General features: G+C 40.9%; 1 long non-coding RNA gene across 1 annotated transcript in view; it reads right to left on the bottom strand.

The window, feature by feature from the left end:
• Positions 1 to 508: 508 nt before the first annotated feature.
• The window catches only part of LOC129636942 (uncharacterized), a 53,809-nt gene continuing 34,438 nt past the window's right edge, over positions 509 to 19,879 (bottom strand). Inside the window, exon 4 of the long non-coding RNA XR_008707224.1 lies at positions 509 to 3,139. This is a non-coding gene — a long non-coding RNA (uncharacterized LOC129636942). The remainder of the gene's footprint in view (positions 3,140 to 19,879) is intronic.

Below are 19,879 nucleotides of genomic sequence, written 5' to 3'. Positions count from 1 at the left end.
ATATTCTTAGTAGCCCTCTGACATGGTTGCTATCCTTATTTTCACATTCTCTTTTTTCTAGATGACTAACAGAGAGGTTATATTGCTTGCCCAAAGTTACACAGCTATTAACTGGCAAAGGCAGTATTTAAACCAAGTCAGTTTGACTCCCAAGACTATGTTTTAGACATGGTATTTCTGTGCAGGACAGCCGACAGAGAACGGTGCTGATCAGAGATGATATGTCTTTGAGGACAGTACATCAAGGCCAAACAACACACACACATATGGAGAAATGAAAGGTGGTTCTCCCTCAGAAAGCTTACTCCAGGGGAACTTGACCTCAGCTTAAACAAACAAACCAAAAAGTCTACTCCCAACAAAGACAGTATTATTCTTGGTAACCTAACCCCAACACTTGGCTTTGATGTACCCCATTAATGACCTCTAAATGCAGACCCTTTAAAGAAGTTAGTTCAAATCATAGTTGTTCCATTTTATAAAACACAAAGGAATCACGTCTATAGAGAAATTAAAAGTAACAATTTATTTCTACTGTTCTCTGTATTGACTAATGACTAGAATAATAGAATGATGTCTGTGCATGCCCAAAAGGCCACCTCCATCTCCAAACTGGTTGTTGGACCAGCTGCCTTTACCCTGCATACACCTTAAATCCACGGCTATATCCCATGTTTTGGGGACTTCCCTGGTGGCTCAGATTGTAAAGAATCCGCCTGCAATGCGGGAGACCTGGGTTCGATCCCTGGGTTGGGAAGATCCCCTGGAGGAAGGTATGCTGAACAACTCCAGTAGTCTTGCCTGAAGAACCCACATGGACAGAGGAGCCTGGTGGGCTACATACAGTCCATGGGGTCACAAAGACTTGGACATGACTGAGCAACTAAGCACATATCCCACATTTTATGTTAGAAGATAGCAATAGTAATTATGCCGTTGGTTTTAGGAAACATATTATTAGCCTTAATGTAGGACTATTTGTTCCAAAATCTAAGAATTATTAAAGTGCTTTACAATGAGTCATTGTAACACTCCCCCAGGACTCTTTTCCTGTGACATGAAAGACAGTAGCAGATATGCTAGAAATTACCTTAGCCAAACTCAGGAATTACCCTATCAATAAATATTTATTCAGTGCTATGGTCTGACTATAACTGAAATGAGCACTGTATTAATAAACTGAGTCTTTGTGGGCTAGCGCTAGGGCTTTTTATACTATGAAATAAAACAGGAATTTGCTGTTTGTGGAGTTCTGGGTGTCATGCCAGGCACTTCATATGCATGGTTTTATTCCGTTCTCACAATTGCCTTATGCGTTGGTGGGTTTTTAACCACTATTTTGCTAGGGAGGTATCCAGGCTTTGTACCCTTCAAGGTTTGGTGAAGGAACTAAAGACCCTCCAGCTCCTCTAAGCAAAAATATTTGTATATAGGAATTAGAGGCTTGTACAACCATTAGAATATCTTTCCAGGAAAAAAAAAAAAAAGGAAAGAAAAGCAGGGAAATCATTAGCAAAATCCCCAAGTCGGAAAACCTGTGCATAGAATCTCACCATCTGTGGCACCAAAGCAAGAGATTAAAGATGTTCACTCCAAAGGAGCTAAAAACATCAGCAATCACAGGAAAGAACCTGCTGAAGCTATCCACTACCTCACTCCTTTCTAAGGGCTGCTTCTAGCACCCTATAAGGCTGCTATGACCTTCACATCTGCCCATGTTTCTGCCTGTAATTGCCACGGGTGAATAAGAACACTGAATGAGATTTTTAAATGTCTTAATATTTTTTTGGCCGCACTGCACAGCATGTGGGATCTTAGTTTCCCAAGCAGGTATCATACTGGTGCCCCCTACATTGGAAGTGTGGAGTCTTAACTCCTGGATCACCAGGGAAGTCCCTGAATGAGATTCTTGAATGTCCAAATCTTACAAATGGAATGAAGTTGAACTTGGAATATTATAAGGGAAAGACTTCTAGCTCATGTTATTGTCCTTCTATAAAGAGGACAACGTAGAATGAGCTGGTAATGATGCCAACTGACCGCAGAAATTCAGAACTATGTTTATAAGTGTAAGAAACTTGCTTACAGGCATATATTAATAATAGGTCATTATTAGCAGACATGTCACCTATGTATCTGCAAAGGTCTCATTTTAACATGTGTTCTACTGAATTATGTAACTACACAAGAATGTTAGCCTAGGTAGCCATGGAAAGCCTAAAGGAGGAAATACAACTAGAGTTAGTCAATGGAAAGATGGGAACACTATGAATATTCTAGAAATGGCCTGAGTAATCAGAGAGGATCACGCTAGTGAGCAGCAAATTATTTGAAGGACAATAAATCTAAATATATTTTTTGAGCATTTCTTGTCCCTGTCTCCAGTTTGCAAACCACCCCAGACAGCGAATGAATAATTGCTGAAATAATGATAATGATAATGACCTGTAACCAGTCATGCTTCGAGACATCTGGATCCCTTCAGATAGGCATGGAGGCCTGAAAGAGGCACATGTCGTCCTCTGCCTTCTACTATTACTGGCTAAAAAAAAAAAAAAAAAAACCAAGGTGAGCAGAGGGGGGATCTCTGGGACCAGCAAGATTTAATGAGTTGCTTCTAGTCTCAGAAATCAATAGCTTAGATGAAGCTGAGGTATTTTACTTTTTTAACATGTTTTCTCCTGTTTATCCTATGTTGACAAAGATCTGACAGGGTGGGAGATGGAAGGAACAAGATAGTGAACAAACCAGGTATTTAGATGTAAATATAAAACCCATATTGTTCTGCATTTCAGAGGTACAGGATTTGACAATCATTACCCTGAAAACAGCTTTAGCTCACTGCAGACTTCCTCTCTTCTCTGCCCATTTTCAGCAACAGAGCCATCATGAAGAAGGATGTTCAAAGACATCACATCTATAACCTTTGCCAAAGGCACACACAATCTTTCGAAGAAGACTTTTATTTTCCCTGTCACCTTTAATGCTGGATATACCAGCTGAAAGCTGAATTCCAAGTATAAGGTCACTGCACGGAAGCTTCCTAAAGACACGGAGCTTGAAAAGAAATCTTTCCGGAATGTCACTCCTCTTTCAGCTCACACTTTCCTGATGCAGCCCAATGCACTAATTGGCCTTGCTGTCGATGACAGGCAAAGAAAAAAAAAGAGAGAGAGAAACAACATCATCATCATTTGTCAACATCTTATCCATGTGCATAATGAGCCCAGGTCTCAGTTCACAGTAATTAATTGAGTGCACCCAGGAAATGACCAAGGAACAGCTTCCTTGTTCACATGTTGTATGAATGACCGTGTTCTTTCCCTGGAAAACAATCCTGTGCATTTTCTCCCATTTGGATTTTGAAAGAACCATTTGGAATTCTCAATTATGATAATCAGATGGCTAAGAGTTTACATTTTTCTCCAAGGTTTTAGAACTGGGCATTTTACTCTTTTATAAAGGGCTTCTCTGGTGGCTCAGTGTTAAAGAGTCTGCCTGCCAATGCAGGAGACCCAGGTTCGATCCCTGAGTCAGGAAGATCCCCTGGAGAAGGAAATGGCAACCCATTTCAGTATTCTTGCCTGGGAAATCCCATGGACAGAGGAGCCTGGTGGGCTACAGTCCGTGGGGTTGCAGCAGTTGTACATGACTAAGCAACTGAGCACACACCCAAGAAAGTAAAATAAAACTTGGGGGCCATTTCCTTCTCCAGACAATCTTCTAGACCCAGGGATTGAACCCAAGTCTCAAGGGTCTCCTGCAATGGCAGGCAGATTCTTTACCACTGAGCCACCTGGGAAGCCTTCATTCCTTTTCCTGGTTTAACCTTGGTTAACATTTCAGTCTGTACCACTGCTGCACACTATGATCAGTCATATCCGACTCTCCAATCTCCTAGACTATAGCCTGCTAGGCTTCTCTGTCCAAGAGATCTTCCAGGCAAGTGTATTTGAGTGGGTTGCCATTTCCTCCTTCAGGGGATCTTCTCAACACAGGGATCCAACCTGTGTCTCCTGCATTGGCAGGCCGATTCTTTACCACTGAGCCACCTAATCCAGCCCAACAAACACTGCTATTTCCCTGAGTTTCAATTACCTTAGGAATATGATGAGGACATCAAAAATAAAAACTTAAACCTTTATTCCCAGTTTGTTAATCCTAATAGACAAAATTTTAGTTTTCACCAGCTTGGATTATATTTTGAGTATCTAGTTGCTTTGTGACCTGCCAGAAAATATTGACTTCATAATAGTGGAGGAGTAAAAGCCATTGACACGTTTGGTTATTAGTCAGTGAAGGATCCCAGATTTGCTTTGCTTCAGAGACTCACCGAAAACTGTCACATTTATTTCTTTGTTTACTGGAGCTCAGTTATTTTGCACCTGCGATTGTAATCTCCTCAAAGGGCAGGAAACTGGTCTCAATGTAAAAGTTAAGTCAGAGCTAAAGACAGGGGTCTCCAGGCTGCTGCAGCCATGTTTGATCACAGGGAAACCTCTGGCTAGACGCACTGGTCCACAGGAGAATGTAAAGTGAGATCTCTCCCAGGAGTCATAAAGCTTAGGATCCTTCAATCACCATTCAAAGCCAGATCCTTCCTGCCTAAGGAGAACAGCATTAAATGGCAGTCCCACTGAGTAGCTTCCAGGCTGATGCTATGTAAAGCATCTTGGTGCTCTGTAACCATGCTATGTAAAGCATCTTGGTGAAACTCTTCATTACCATTTGAAAACATTGGAGGCTTTAGAACTGCTTCAGGTCTTTCAAAAACCCATCTTGCATTCCTGCTAGCAGGAAGAGATTCAGTCAGCCAGTCACTCCTCAGCCCAGAGATTCAGAATCATGATGCCATGTAGCGGCATCTTGCATCTCTTTAGATCACCCAAAGTTGAATCGTCTAATTGTTCATGCTCAATTTATTTGTGCTCCTTGGCTGCCTTCACATGGGCAGCGCAGACAGTCTGAAAGGAGGGCAGAGTGTAAAAAGCATTCCAATTAGCAACTGGTAATTCCAGTAATTGAGGAATCAGCCTCGAGGCAAAGGTATTGATTCATTTTGATAATATTATATATGCTGTGAAATGCTCTAATAGTTAAACCGCCACTGAGATCTACAGAGGTAATAATACGTGCTTAATAATGTTTCACACAACACTACACATCTGAAAATGCATTTCACGACGTGCACTTTTCGGCTTCACCGTGAATTAGCACGCAGGGGCTCCGTGGACACTGCTATCAGCACCGAATCTCAGTGTTGGGCCAGAGAAATTTTCCTGTCAATACCTTCAGAGTGGATAAACCTGTATGCTTATCTCCTTTCATCAAAACAGGGCTTAAGACACAGTCACTCGTCACAGGACCCAGACCAGAACTGCCATGGTCATTTCTGAGCTTTGGTAGAAAGAAAAACAAACTATGGGCTTTCTCTAGATACTTTAGACAAGAAACTGGCTTCGGCTGTTACAATGAAGGTTTAGCCTGTAGCAGTTACTGGTGTTTGTTCCTAAATAAGTGAGGACACTAACCTCCTGGGACACTGGGGTAGAATACACGAAGGACTCGGTGGGGGGGTGGGGGGGGAAGCAACTGCAAATATATTCCCCAAAATTTGGGAAATATTTCCCAAAACAACGGAAGAGCCCATCTCAGAGAGGGCACAGGAGCCTAGGGCAGCCCAGAATGGGGTCTGGTTTGTGTTGGGTAAAGTCGCAAAGGCTGACCTTGGCATCTGAAGCCTTGGTCTCCACCTCTAACTTTGTTTCTTGCCTGCTGGCGAGGACGCATGCTCCAACCCTCTCCTAGGGACAAATCACGCCACCCTGCCTGCCTTCAATGTTTGTTCCCAGACTTCAGTCCTTCCTATAGAACAATTCCATCAATCTATGGATGAGATGAGACTTTCCTTTCTTTTCAAGCCTGGCTCTGTCCCATCTCCTTTTCCAGAAATCTTTCCTGCAGCCCCAGGTTTCACTCCCTCCCTTTCCTACCTTGTCTCACCACTGGTGACGCTGACCCACCTGGGCACAAGGCCGGTCTCACACTCCAGTCCCCTTGCTGCCCTTTGCAGAGCCTGAGTGCAGTTGAGTGTCTTTTCTGGAGGGAGCGTATTATTTTTGCTTTTGCTTCTGTTCTTGCTTCTTTCTGTTGCGGGGGAAAGACCTCTGCACATCATTCAGAGGCTTTGATACTTCACTCCCAACATTTTGAAAGCTGCAACATTTTATCCAGCCAATATTCCTCAAAACCAGGAAGAGGGAGCAGGGGAGAAGGCAGGGGCGTGTGTTGTTCCAGACCTCAGCAGTATCTCAGGGGGAGCACTTAGATGCCTGAGTCTGTACAAACTTAATAAATGAGGGACCTGGGAATAAATCAGGGCAACTCCGCGAAACACTCCTGCTTCTGATATGGCCGAAGCCTGACCATCAAGGGCAAGGCAGCTTATTCACAAAGGCAAGTGTAAAACCTCCATGTTTCGGATAAGATTTAGCATTGATAGGGCTTCCCAGGTGGAGCTAGTGGTAAAGAACCCACCTACCAATACGGGAGACAAGAGATGCAGATTCAATCCCTGGGTCAGGAAGATCCCTGGAGGAGGAAATGGCAACCACTCTGGTTTTTTTGCCTGGAGAATCCCCATGAACAGAGGAGCCTGGCAGTCTACAGTCCATAGGATTGCAAACAGTTGGACATGACTGAAGCGACTTAGCACACTAACACAGATAATTCATTAATTCAGCAAGCACTTCTTGAACATCTAATCTATGCCAGAGCTCATCTAAGTGCAGGAGGTTAGAGCCATTCACAAGGCAAGCGCTGCCCCTGCCCTCATTTACCATCCACACCTGAGTCAAGAATGCTCCACATGAGTGGGAGAGGAGTTTAGTTTCCAGTTTCCTCTGTGCCTATGGGATTCAGGTTTTACAAGGTGAATAGGAGTTTGCCAGGAAAGAACAGGATGCACAAAAGCATGACATTTTGTAGTCATGTGAGTTACTTAAGGAAATGTAAATTGAGATTCAAAGATAAGAACAGAGCTAAAGTGGCCCAGACTCCTTTCATGGAGTGCTTCAAAATCCCATGAAATCAGAGCACTGCAAAATCTTATCTTGGCATGAATGGACTATAGCTTTTTCAGTGGCTCTAGATTAAAGCCCCAAATGAATTAAAAAGGTATCTACTCTCCTGTGTCCACTCTGGCTTCAGAAGCAGCAGATAGTAAATGACATACATTATGAGAGTGGGAGGGACCAGAACTTCTCTTTCCTGAGGATTACCTCCCACCCCCATGACTACCTTGGGGTCCTGCACATGGGGATGAAGTCATTGCCAGATTCCTGAAAGCAGGCACTGCTGATACATAGCAAGGAAGGAAAAGGACCACCGAATACATCAGCAGATCACACCCACCTTCCTGTGAGGCATTCCTGGAGAAACTGCTCCCCACATGTCCTCTGATCACTGCCAGTACATCTTTATGTCCTGGGGAAAACACATTATTTATCTTATCCCACTCCTGTGATATTTATCTCATCACATTAAAATTTGCACCATTCCAACAGCTTTGTTTATGGTAGCATGCAAGATAAATATTTAATTTCCTGATGGGTGCTTGGGTTTTCTTTGCCAGCATTAAAATCAGGGTACTGGAGATAGGAATCTAGATATTTACCAGTACAAGGAGATGATACACAGATGCTAATGAAAGCTCTGAGGGTAGTTTTCCGGGCTGTTGAATGTAATTTCTCACATCTCCAAATGGTTATAATAGGGAAACACCCTGAAAAGAATTCTCTAATGGCTGTGCGTATATAGCAGGGGATCGTTGGAAAGTTAATTAGCCATGAAAAGCAGATCTTTCCTCATTCACTCATTATGGTGGTCTGTGTCAGACTGAACATTGACCCTCTGTGCCTCTCTCTTTCTGCCCACTTTGTCTCCTTGCCTCAAACCCTCACCTCTGCCGAGTTAGCTTTCCTTTAAAAACCAAGATTAAAACTCTTATCTTGCTTTCTCTTAGCAGCTCCCCAAACCTCTCAGACAGAGGTACCTCTTCCTCTCTGTGTGTAACAGTACCACAGGTACACCTCCAGTATAATAATTAATACATTTTAAATTAATGTTGTGTCTACCTCACTGCATAGTTCACTGGACTACGATTCTTTAAAAATGGAGAGCATACTTTATTTTTCACTGTATTTACTTCAAACCACCTTTCAAATGTGCGCTGAATATGGCAAAGATCTCAGCATCTATTAATCAATCTTTTCATTCTTTCTGGCACCCAATACAGGTTTGGTTAATGAACAAATGAATCAACAAGGCAGGAGACCTTGGTTGACTCTAAGAAAATCACTTTATTTTTTTTTCCTGTATTCTCAATGAGGGAATTCAGTAAGTACTGTGTTTGACCTAGAAGGCATTCATGTATTCATTAAATCATTTCACAAGAATTTAATATGTTGCTAATAGCAAGCAGGACACAGGGAAGATGCAAGCACCTAATCTCAAACTTCATAGAATCCTAGGGGGAAAACTGGGAGAAGCCAGGACTAAGTAAGTACCATAAAAGAATGTTGCCAAAATGGTTGCTAGAAAATTCAGAGAAAATGTAAAGTAAGGGCAAGATCAAGACACTATAATTTTGCTCCTAACTTCCTAGAACTACCCACTGACTCCAGGAAATGGTTGGCTACAAAATTTTGCAGACTCAAGACTCAGAAATGTGCTGCTATTGATCTTTCTTAATTCCCAATATGAAATCTGGCACCCAGATAATTTTTTTGTATGGAGTCAGCCTAGTGCAGTGAAATCTCAGTTGTTCAGCCTAGACTGAGGCAAAGGCTCCAGTCAGAGATCTAGTCCTAACTGTACTGGGCTGAGATCTCCGAGCATCATGCCTGTGTATACACGGTGTAAAGTGGGGGCAATTCTTCCAGGCTAGATCACACTGCTTTCACCCAACATACTTTAGGTGGGTTCACTGTTCTTGAATGAAGTTCCTCTGTCTGAAAATGCAGATCTCTGATAATGAGGATCTCTGCTCGAGTCTCCATGAAAAGCCTTACATACTATGCCAGATCCACTTCATTCCTAGAGACCATTCATTACATATACCACACAGTACCTTGGCACAAACACTGAGGCTGTTAACTACAAAGGAAGACAGAACTGAGTGACTGACAACGCAATCCTAAGAACAATTAATCACTCCACATCTGATTTCCACTTAGAGCAGAGCGTGCAGCAACCTCGCTGTCTATCATCTGCCCCAACTTTCAAGCAGTAACGCACCCTACCATTTCCATACTGAACAAGCAATTAGCGGAATGATATACTGCAAGCTGAGCAAATCTTGCCATGATAAAAGAACGGGTTTCATGTTATCTTTTCCTTTGTATGCCAAAGATTAGAAAATACAAATTCAAGGGACTGAAGTATCTACAGTACAAACTGCTGATGTTTATTGATGCACCCTCCTCCCCTGCAAGAAGGAGAACAGTAAGGAAGCTAGACTAGCTGTCACCTGGAGTAAGAGGTAAATTTGGCCTTGGTGTACAGAATGAAGCAGGGCAAAGGCTTATAGAGTTTTGCCAAGAGAACACACTGGTCATAGCAAACACCCTCTTCCAACAACACAAGAGAAGACTCTACACATGGACATCACTAGATGGTAAACACTGAAATCAGATTGATTATATTCTTTGCAGCCAAAGATGGAGAAGCTCTATACAGTCAACAAAAACAAGACCAGGAGCTGACTGTGGCTCAGATCATCAACCTCTTATTGCCAAATTCAGACTTAACTTAAAGAAAGTAGGGAAAAACACTAGACCATTCAGGTATGACCTAAATCAAATCCCTAATGATTATACAGTGGAAGTGAGAAATATATTTAAGGGACTAGATCTGATAGACAGAGTGCCTGTTGAACTATGGACGGAGGTTCATGACACTGCACAGAGACAGGGATCAAGTCCATCCCCAAGAAGAAGAAATGCAAAAAAGCAAAATGGCTGTCTGAGGAGGCCTTACAAATAGCTGTGAAAAGAAAAAAAGCAAAGGAGGAAAGGAAAGATATACCCATTTGAATGCAGAATTCCAAAAAATAGCAAGGAAAGATAAGAAAGTCTTCCTCAGTGTTCAGTGCAAAGAAACAGAGGAAAACAATAGAATGGGAAAGACTAGAGATCTCTTCAAGAAAATTAGAGATACCAGGGAAACATTTCATGCAAAGATGGGCTCAATAAAGGACAGAAATGGTATGGACCGAACAGAAGCAGAAGATATTAAGAACAAGTCGCAAGAATACACAGAAGAACTGTACCAAAAAGATCTTCATGACCCAGATGATCACGATGGTGTGATCACTCACCTAGAGCCAGACATCCTGGAATGTGAAGTCCAGTGGGCCTTAGGAAGCATCACTACAAACAAAGCTAGTGGAGGTGATGGAATTTCAGTTGAGCTATTTCAAATCCTAAAAGATGATGCTATGAAAGTGCTTCACTCAATATGCCAGCAAATTTGGAAAATTCAGCCATGGCCACAGGACTGGAAAAGGTCAGTTTTTATTCCAATCCCCAAGAAAGGCAAAGCCAAAGAATGCTCAAACTACCACACAATTGCACTCATCTCACATGCTAGTATGGAGAAGGAAATGGCAACCCACACCAGTATTCTTGCCTGGAGAATCCCAGGGATGGAGGAGCCTGCTGGGCTGCCATCTGTGGGGTCGCACAGAGTTGGACATGACTGAAGGAACTTAGCAGCAGCAGCAGCAGCAGCGCACGCTAGTAAAGTAATGCTCAAAATCTCCAAGCCAGGCTTCAACTATTCATGAACCGTGAACTTCCAGATGTTCAAGCTGGTTTTAGAAAAGGTAGAGGAACCAGGGATCAAATTCCCAACATCTGCTGGATCATCGAAAAAGCAAGAGCATTCCAGAAAAACATCTATTTTTGCTTTATTAACTAGGTCAAAGCCTTTGACTGTGTGGATCACAATAAACTGTGGAAAATTCTGAAAGAGATCGGAATACCAGAACACCTGATCTGCCTCTTGAGAAATCTGTATGCAGGTCAGGAAGCAACAGTTAGAACTGGACATGGAACAACAGACTGGTTCCAAATAGGAAAAGAAGTACATGAAGGCTGTATACTGTCACCCTACTTATTTAACTTATATGCAGAGTACATCATGAGAAACCCTGATCTGGATGAAGCACAAGGTGGAATCAAAATTGCCGGGAGAAATATCAATAACCTCAGATATGCAGATGACACCACCCTTATGGCAGAAAGTGAAAAAGAATTAAAGAGCCTCTTGATGAAAGTGAAAGAGGAGAGTAAAAAGTTGGCTTAAAGTTCAACATTCAGAAAACTAAGATCATGGCATCTGGTCCCATCACTTCATGGGAAATTGATGGGGAAACAGTGGAAACAGTGACAGACTTTATTTTTTGGGCTCCAAAATCACTGCAGATGGTGACTGCCACCATGAAATTGAAAGACATTTACTTCTTGGAAGAAACATTATGACCAACCTAGATAGCATATTCCAAAGCAGAGACATTACTTTGCCAACAAAGGTCCGTCTAGTCAAGGCTATGGTTTTTCCAGTAGTCATGTATGTGTGTGAGAGTTGGACTATAAAGAAAGCTGATCACTGAAGAATTGATGCTTTTGAACTGTGGTGTTGGAGAAGACTCTTGAGAGTCCCTTGGACTGCAAGGAGATCCAACCAGTCCCTCCTAAAGGAGATCAGTCCTGAATATTCTTTGGAAGGACTAATGTTGAAGATGAAACTCCAATACTGTGGCCACTTGATGCGAAGAGCTGACTCATTTGAAAAGCCCCTGATGCTGGAAAAGATTGAAAGTGAAAGGATAAGGGGATGACAGAGGATGAGATGGTTTGCTGGCATCACCAACTCAATGGGCATGAGTTTGAGTAAACTCCAGGAGTTGGTGATGGACAGGGAGGCCTGGCATGCCACAGACCATGGGGTCACAAAGAGTCAGACATGACTGAGTGACTGAACTGAACTGAAGGAAGCTAGAGATGGTGCCTTCCCACAAAGACCCACCACCTACATGTTTCCTGTAAGAAAAATAAGATAACATGATTCTGAAAAGTGATTGATGAGATCTGAGAATGGGATGACTAAGCTAGGATTTTTGAAGGAGGAGGAGGAGAAGAAAGAGGAGTGGAAGGAGAAGGGGAGAGTAAGAGGAAGGAGAAAGAAGAAGAAAATGAAGGGGGAAGGAAAAGAAGAATCATACTGGATCAAAGCAATACTAAATCAAAAAATGATCTGGTGCTCCATGCCAGAAATATACTCCCAGATCAAAATGTGCAACCATTGCTGCTATTTAGCTTTGCTTTGCTTTGCTTTTGTACCAACTAGGTCAGAAGTGCTCAGAAGACCATTCTTTGAAACAGTCTGAGCAAGTAGAAGAGCAATGTCTGTTGTTTCACTCTCCTCATAGTCACAATTCCTCAGTTGTGGAAGTCCTTATCTTTATACCAAGCGTAGCTTCCCAGGCCTTGCTGCCTATCACCTGGAGGCTGAAACGTGATCGATGATGTTATTCATGGATCTGCTTCTGTCCTCATCACTTGGCATCTTTAAGCATCCTCAGCTTTCCTTTGTTATCTTTGTACTTTTCTTATTTTATCCCTATTTCCATGTGTCATTGACTATTCAAAATATTTTTTTGTTTCGATCACATCTTATTAATAACCTTCTAGGTGACATTTTATGATTTGGTATAATAATAATCTTCTAATTACAAGGTCCTTCTCTTTCTGGTATTAGTATTAAAGTCATGACTAACATCCCAAATGTTCATCACTTTGATTTCTATGCAATAGTTAACACAAGACATGTTGAAAGTGGATGGAACATGCAGGTAAGAGAATGAATTAATGGTTGTATGTGTGGTTTTATTTAGGCTGTGGAATAGAGTTTACAGTCACTCAATTGATTTCTGGAAAACAAATGCTTGCCATAGGGAAGGGGGGGGGCAGAAACAATGTCCCATCTATATCTACTACTATACACTCCCCACAAACTCTCCAAGATGACTTGAAATTCCAGGATGAAAGTTTTGATCCCTTTCTATAAAAGATTTTTTCTATAAAAGATTTTTCCACCAAAATACAAATATCAGTAACAAGAGAAAGATTAATTGTCAGCTCTCAGTCATCATCACATTCAGGACAATTACATCTGGCTCTCCTCCTAAGGTTGACTTTGGTAAGAACCAGAGGGAGCTAGTACCCAACATAAACAGCCTCCGGCTTAGGGGAGGTGGGAAGCTATTTTGGTGTTTTGGTCCTGGCATTGTGTGATGTATGCTTTCATACTGGCCTTCAGGGAAGTGTGACTAATTTAAGAAAATCTAATCCTAAAAAGAATTAGAAAAGAATAAAGACTGAAACATCTCTGCCCTGCCTCCATGTGTATTTCAACAATAATCCCTGACCGCTAAAGAGATGTTTATGACATCTGTTTAATGCTGCTTACATGGCCTTCTTCACAATGGCCTATTCTTGGTCCCTTTGTATATAATATATTTCCTAAGAATTATTAACAAGGGGTGTGATCTTTGTCTTCAGATGTGGCTCCTGGTTTATAGAAAAACAATTCAAGAGCAAACAGATCTATGTTATGCCATCTAAAGAAATACTCATCCTAGAAGCGAACAAGGTATCAGTCAAAAATTATAGAGCAGGTCCAGTGGCTTTTAACAGTTATTTCATGGGAACAAAGTGAAAGAAGAGAAAGAGGCAGGGAAGTGGGAGTGGGGGTGATAGAGGGAGGCAAGGAGGGAGAGAAATAAAAAGCTTATCTCTAGAACTCCTTCATTGTGCAGATTGGCTTTTTCCTATCCAGAGACTTCTAACTATTCTACCTATATAACCCATGGATCTGGGATGAAACCTACGTCAAGCTCCATATTCCTATTGGAAACTTCTCTATTTCTGTGTATGATCACCAACTTAATGATATAACAGACATTTACTTCCTCAAGCAATAGGGTTCTCTCTCTTGAAAAACTCCATCATTCGAAACTATTTTTCAACATGACTATTGACTGTAAAAGAACAGAAATTAGAGAAAAGGTAAACATAGCAAATGACCAATAAATGTCAACTATGATGATAGCAATGATTGATACTGATGATCAGAACCATTTTTGCTAACAAGTATCTGAAAGACATAATTGATATTATGTGACATAATTTCCATATACGTGTGTATCTCTTTGCCTAATTAATTTTAAAGTCAGTGCACAATTTTGTTTGTGTATCACACACACAGTCTATGGCTTTGATACTTCCAATTAAATATTACACAAGAGACTTAAAGTTGATCATTTCTTTTAACTTTCTTTTTGTCCTTTCTATCCTTCTACCGCCAACAGAAAAAACATTGACTCTAAAGAATCAGCATTCCCCAAATCTCATAACTCAGCCAAGACTCTTTCCACTGCAAACCTGAGGCCTCCCAATATGACAGTGCTCTCATGCTGAGGAAGCTCACGTTTACCTATGAGGATCTTGATCAGAATGTTTTTCTCCTTCCTAGGAGAGTTAGCAGAAACCACATTGTTCAGTTCAGTTCAGTACAGTCACTCAGTCGTGTCAAAGACTCAGAAAACTCCATCACTACCAAGACTTGGCTTAAGTCAGACTGTGTTCGCTTAAGTACCTGGGCGTGGTTGTGGGGAACTAGCTGTACTCTTTTTTTAAGAAAAGCGGGCTATTTTATGAGTTCCACTATGTCGTTGTTCCACTGTGTTTGCTGTTTGTTTATTGCTTATGTGTTTCATTGTGTTGTTTGTTTATTGCTTTTTTAAAAAAGCAATCTAATGTATTTCACTGTGTTGTTCTTCATTCCTTTTTTTTTTTAAAAAGCATATGCAAAATCAATTAGACAAATACATCAAACAAAACAACTCTCAGTTTTCTCTGTATCTGCAGATCCTAGTATAGCATACATGATAGACATCCAATACCTGATGTTTAACCATCAATTAACGAGCTTGTGGCCCTAAAGAATCTCATTTGCTAATGATATCAGGTGTTTAGGAGGAAAAAAAGGAAATAGTATCTTTATGGCAAGCACTGTTAAAAGATGAACTGAGGCGTGTTAAAATTTTAAGTTTATTTCAGCAAAAATTAATGGGAGCTGAGCAGTGCCAAACTGGAAGTGGTTAGGAGAACCCCACCCAGGGAAGCTCCAGGAGAGATTTTTTATAGAGAAGAGACAGGACAAAATAAGGAAATTATTCACTCAGTCAGTTCAGTTGTTTGTGATCAGTTGCTCTGAGGTTTCAATTTTGTAACCTTGAGGCATCTTCATGGTTAGAAGTTGGTTTGCTTACATAGGCACCACTTCAGTCTGTTGGCCTCTTTAATTAACTTAATAGTATGCACTTTGGATTTATGAGCAAATAAAATAAAGGGGGAGTTTGTTTAAAACAGAATCCATGTTCATGTTCCTATATGGCTCCTATAAGTCAGAACAGAGACATTGTTGAATTAATTAGATATGAGCAACAGAATCCTAAAAGGATGACAAATACCTTCTGATTAGTTAGTTCAGTCGCTCAGTCCAACTCTTTGCAACCCCATGGACTGCAGCATCCCTGTCCATCACCAACTCCTGGAGCTTGCTCAGACTCATGTCCATCGAGCCAGTGATGCCATCCAACCATCTCATCCTCTGTTGTTCCCTTCTATTGCTGCCTTCAATCTTTCCCAGCATCAGGGTATTTTCCAATGAGCCCATCAGGTGGCCAAAGTATTGGAGTTGCACCTTCAGCATCAGTCCTTTCAATCAACGTTGAGGACTGATTTCCTTTAGGATTGACTGGTTGGATCACCTTGCAGTCCAAGGGACTCTCAAGAGTCTTCTCCAAACCATAGTTCAAAAACATCAATTCTTCGGTGCTAGCTTTCTTTATAGTCCAACTCTCACATCCATACATGACTGCTGGAAAAACCACAGCTTTGACTAGACAGACCTTTGTTGGCAAAGTAATGTCTCTGTATTTTAATATGCTGTCTAGGTTGGTCATAGCTTTTCTTCCAAGAATCAAGAGTCTTTTAATTGCATGGCTGCAGTCACAATCTGCAGTGATTTTAGAGCCCCCAAAATGAAGTCTCTCACTGTTTCCAGTGTTTCCCCATCTATTTGCCATGAAGGGACCAGATGCCATGATCTTAGTTTTCTGAATGTTGAGTTTTAAGTCAACTTTTTCACTCTCCTCTTTCCCTTTCATCAAGAGACTCTTTAGTTCTACTTAGCTTTCTGCCATAAGGGTGGAGTCATCTGCGGATCTGAGGTTAATGATATTTATCCCGGCAATCTTGATTCTAGCTTGTGTTTCATCCAGCCCAGTGTTTCTCATATTGTACTCTGCATATAAGTTAAATAAGCAGGGTGACAAGAGACAGCCTTGATGTACTCCTTTCCTGATTTGGAACCAGTCTGTTGTTCCATGTCTGGTTCTAACTATTGCTTCTACCTGCATACAGATTTCTCAGGAAGCAGGTAAGGTGGTCTGGTATTCCTATCTCTTTCAGAATTTTCCACAGTTTGCTGTGATCCACACAGTCAAAGGCTTTGGCATAGTCAATAAAGCAGAAGTAGCTGTTTTTCTGTAATGCTCTTGCTTTTTCAGTGATCCAATGGATGTTGGCAATTTGATCTCTTATTCCTCTTCCTTTTCTAAATCCAGCTTGGACATCTGGAAGTTCATGTACTGTTGAAGTCTGGCTTGGAGAATTTTGAGCATTACTTTGCAAGTGTGTGTGAGATGAATTCAAAGGTATAGTAGTTTGAACATTCTTTGGCATTGCCTTTCTTTGGGATTGAAATGAAAACTGACCTTTTCCAGGCCTGTGGCCACTGCTGAGCTTTCCCAATTTGCTGGCATATTGAGTGCAGTACTTTCACAGCATCATCTTTTAGGATTTCAAAGAACTCAACTGGAATTCCATCACCTCCGCTAGCTTTTTCATAGTGATGCTTCCTAAGACCCACTTGACTTTGCATTCCAGGATATCTGGCTCTAGGTGAATGATCACACCATCCTGATTATCTGCGTCATGAAGACCTTTTTTGTACAGTTCTGTGTATTCTTGCCATCTGCTCTTAGTATCTTCTGCTTCTGTTAGGTCCATACCATTTCTGTCCTTTATTGTGCCCATTTTTGCATGAAATGTTCCCTTGGTATCTCTAATTTTCTTGAAGAGATCTCTAGTCTTTCCCATTCTGTTGTTTTCCTCTATTTCTTTGCCTTGATCACTGAGGAAGTCTTTCTTATCTCTCTGTGCTATTCTTTGGAACTCCGTATTCAGATAGGTATATCTTTCCTTTTCTCCTTTACCTTTAGCTTTTCTTCTTTTCTCAGCTATTTGTAAGGCCTCCTCAGACAACCATTTTGCCTTTTTGCACTTCTTTTTCTTAGGGATGGTTTTGATCCCTGCCTCTTGTACAATGTCACAACCTCCGTCCATAGTTCTTCAGGCACTCTGTTCATGAGATCTAATTCCTTGAATTTACTTGTCACTTCCACTGCTGTCTATGCATAATAAACATGGAAAATCCACCCAGTAGAGGGGGCTGTAGGCCTAAGAGTTCTACCTGCCATGATATGCAAATGAAGCAGATTTTAAAGTTCCACTAATCTTTATATCCTTCGAGATATTTGCTATGGCAAGAGATGTTATCAAATATATCTATATATCCAATGTATCTTTTTATCTACTCTTCTACTCCATACTTTTATAATAATCATCATAATATAGAAATTGGTTTCTGAGTCAGGACATGGGTATGGAGACTAAGCAAAGGTAAGATTGCATTTAATTCTACGAATTGATATGGGGGAGAAGTGAAGGGATTAGAAAGAACTATTTGAAGTACTTTTCCAAGAAGCTTGGAAAAGTTTGAAGTTTTACAGCAAGCTCATAAATCATTACAGTGAGTCAATTTTCTTGTTCGGTGTGAGGTTGTTAGCAAGCTCATACTGTGCTTAGAAAGTGTTGCCTTTTTGTGCAGTGTGGTCTCCAGAGTGGGGGTGGAGTTGCATGGGACTTGATGGGGGGAAGGGGGCTTGATCTGCATAACTATTTTCAGAAACTTCGCACGGCTAAGTGCTGCTCAGGTTGTTTTGCACATGACCCAGAGAGCCTCTGGGAAAACAGCAGAGTTCATACGAAGTACCCAGGACACAAGGACAAAGACTCCACAGAAATAAGGGGACAAAAGAAACTTATTCAGAAAAATGATTGGCAAGATGCTTGAAGTTAGTTCTGAAGGCTGATTTTTAGTAGGACACATTATTTTGGCTATAACAGTTATCTGTCTTCTGACCCCCACATAATGTATTGATTAATCTCAGTTCACTAAGGATATGGAAAAAGGCAACACTAAGACTAAGTCATAGGAAAGTCACTAATAGTTATAGCAATGATGGGGAGATGTCCCTTTTTCTCCTAGCTGCAGGCACTGAAACCCCAAATCCATCATGACTAGCATTTGGAGGCTGGAGATACGACACAGCTAATGGGAGAGGCTCTTGAGCTGCATTAATGGGTAAGGCCAGGAGTGTCCCAATGGAGGCCAATCTGCCAGCTCTAACCGGGCCACTTGGATGGCCCCCAGAGAGACTGAATAAGGGCCCTGCAGTCTTGTACTGCAGGAGAGAATTTTAAGACCTGGGAATTCCAGTGGTGGCAGCTCAGAGCCAAACAGATTCCAAACACACTCAATAATATTATTCTTGCTTTTTTTTTTATAAAAATTCTCCCCAAGTTACATCTAGCTAAAATAAAACATCCCAACATGATAAATTGATTTGCTGCAGGTTCCTGGGTTACCTTTGCCAGTGAAGACATATTACTTGTTTACTTTGTAAACCTGCCACAGGGGAAGTGGCCATTTCAAAATATGTTCAATGGGTTGGTCTTAATAGAAGAGCAAAATACATGAGATTTGCAATAACCTTCTCATTTGCCTTTAAGCATTTTCTTGAATTGACCAGCTAACGAAATAGCCGAAACTTGCTGTATTATTCAGTATGACTGCTTTCACTGAGTAGGATATCCACCTTCTTGCTCCCTGCCCCCACTGTAACAACATTTCATTACACTCTTAAATGGCCAACATTTGGCAATATAAATCTATTTTAACTTAAACCTTCGATCCCTTAAATATGTGGAGCATAATAGGTTCATGCAACGGATGAAATCATTTTAGAGCTAATACAGACTTTAGAAAATATGCAGTTAATACAACCATTTCATAGGTTGAAAACAGGGTTACAGATATTACTTAACTTTTCTAACGAGATTCAGCAGAGCCAGAAGCACATTTTAATTTCTGAACTTCAGTGCTCTATTTTTTAAGGTTAATGTAAGTTTTATCTTAATTAAAAATATAATAAGAATAGTACTATTGGTAATTTTTGTGAAATTTTGGTTACTATATTTTCAAATGCTTTCCAATATTAAAGTCTTTAAAGAAAATTGCCTAAGCTTCAGGTCTTAGGTTAAAACATACTCACAATATCACGGCCTCTGAGAAGGCCTTTAAGGATTGGGTGAAGATGGCTTAAATTTATGAAGATCAGCAAAATGAATTAACGTAACTCAATAATTTGGACCATTCAAATAAAAGTTCATGGTTCACTTCAGAAGGCTTTGAAAGGTAGAATAGCTGTATACTTTCTTAAATTAATAGAAATATAGAGCAGAAAAGAAAGAAGAAAGGGAGGGAGGAGAAGGAAAAGAGAGAGGCAAAGAAAAACAAGCCTTTGGGCTCTTACAAGATTTACCATTATTTTTCCACAGACCAA

Source organism: Bubalus kerabau, chromosome 22 (assembly GCF_029407905.1).
Source record: "Bubalus kerabau isolate K-KA32 ecotype Philippines breed swamp buffalo chromosome 22, PCC_UOA_SB_1v2, whole genome shotgun sequence".
NCBI lineage: Eukaryota > Metazoa > Chordata > Mammalia > Artiodactyla > Bovidae > Bubalus > Bubalus kerabau.
This window is presented reverse-complemented; position numbering and strand designations above follow the sequence as displayed.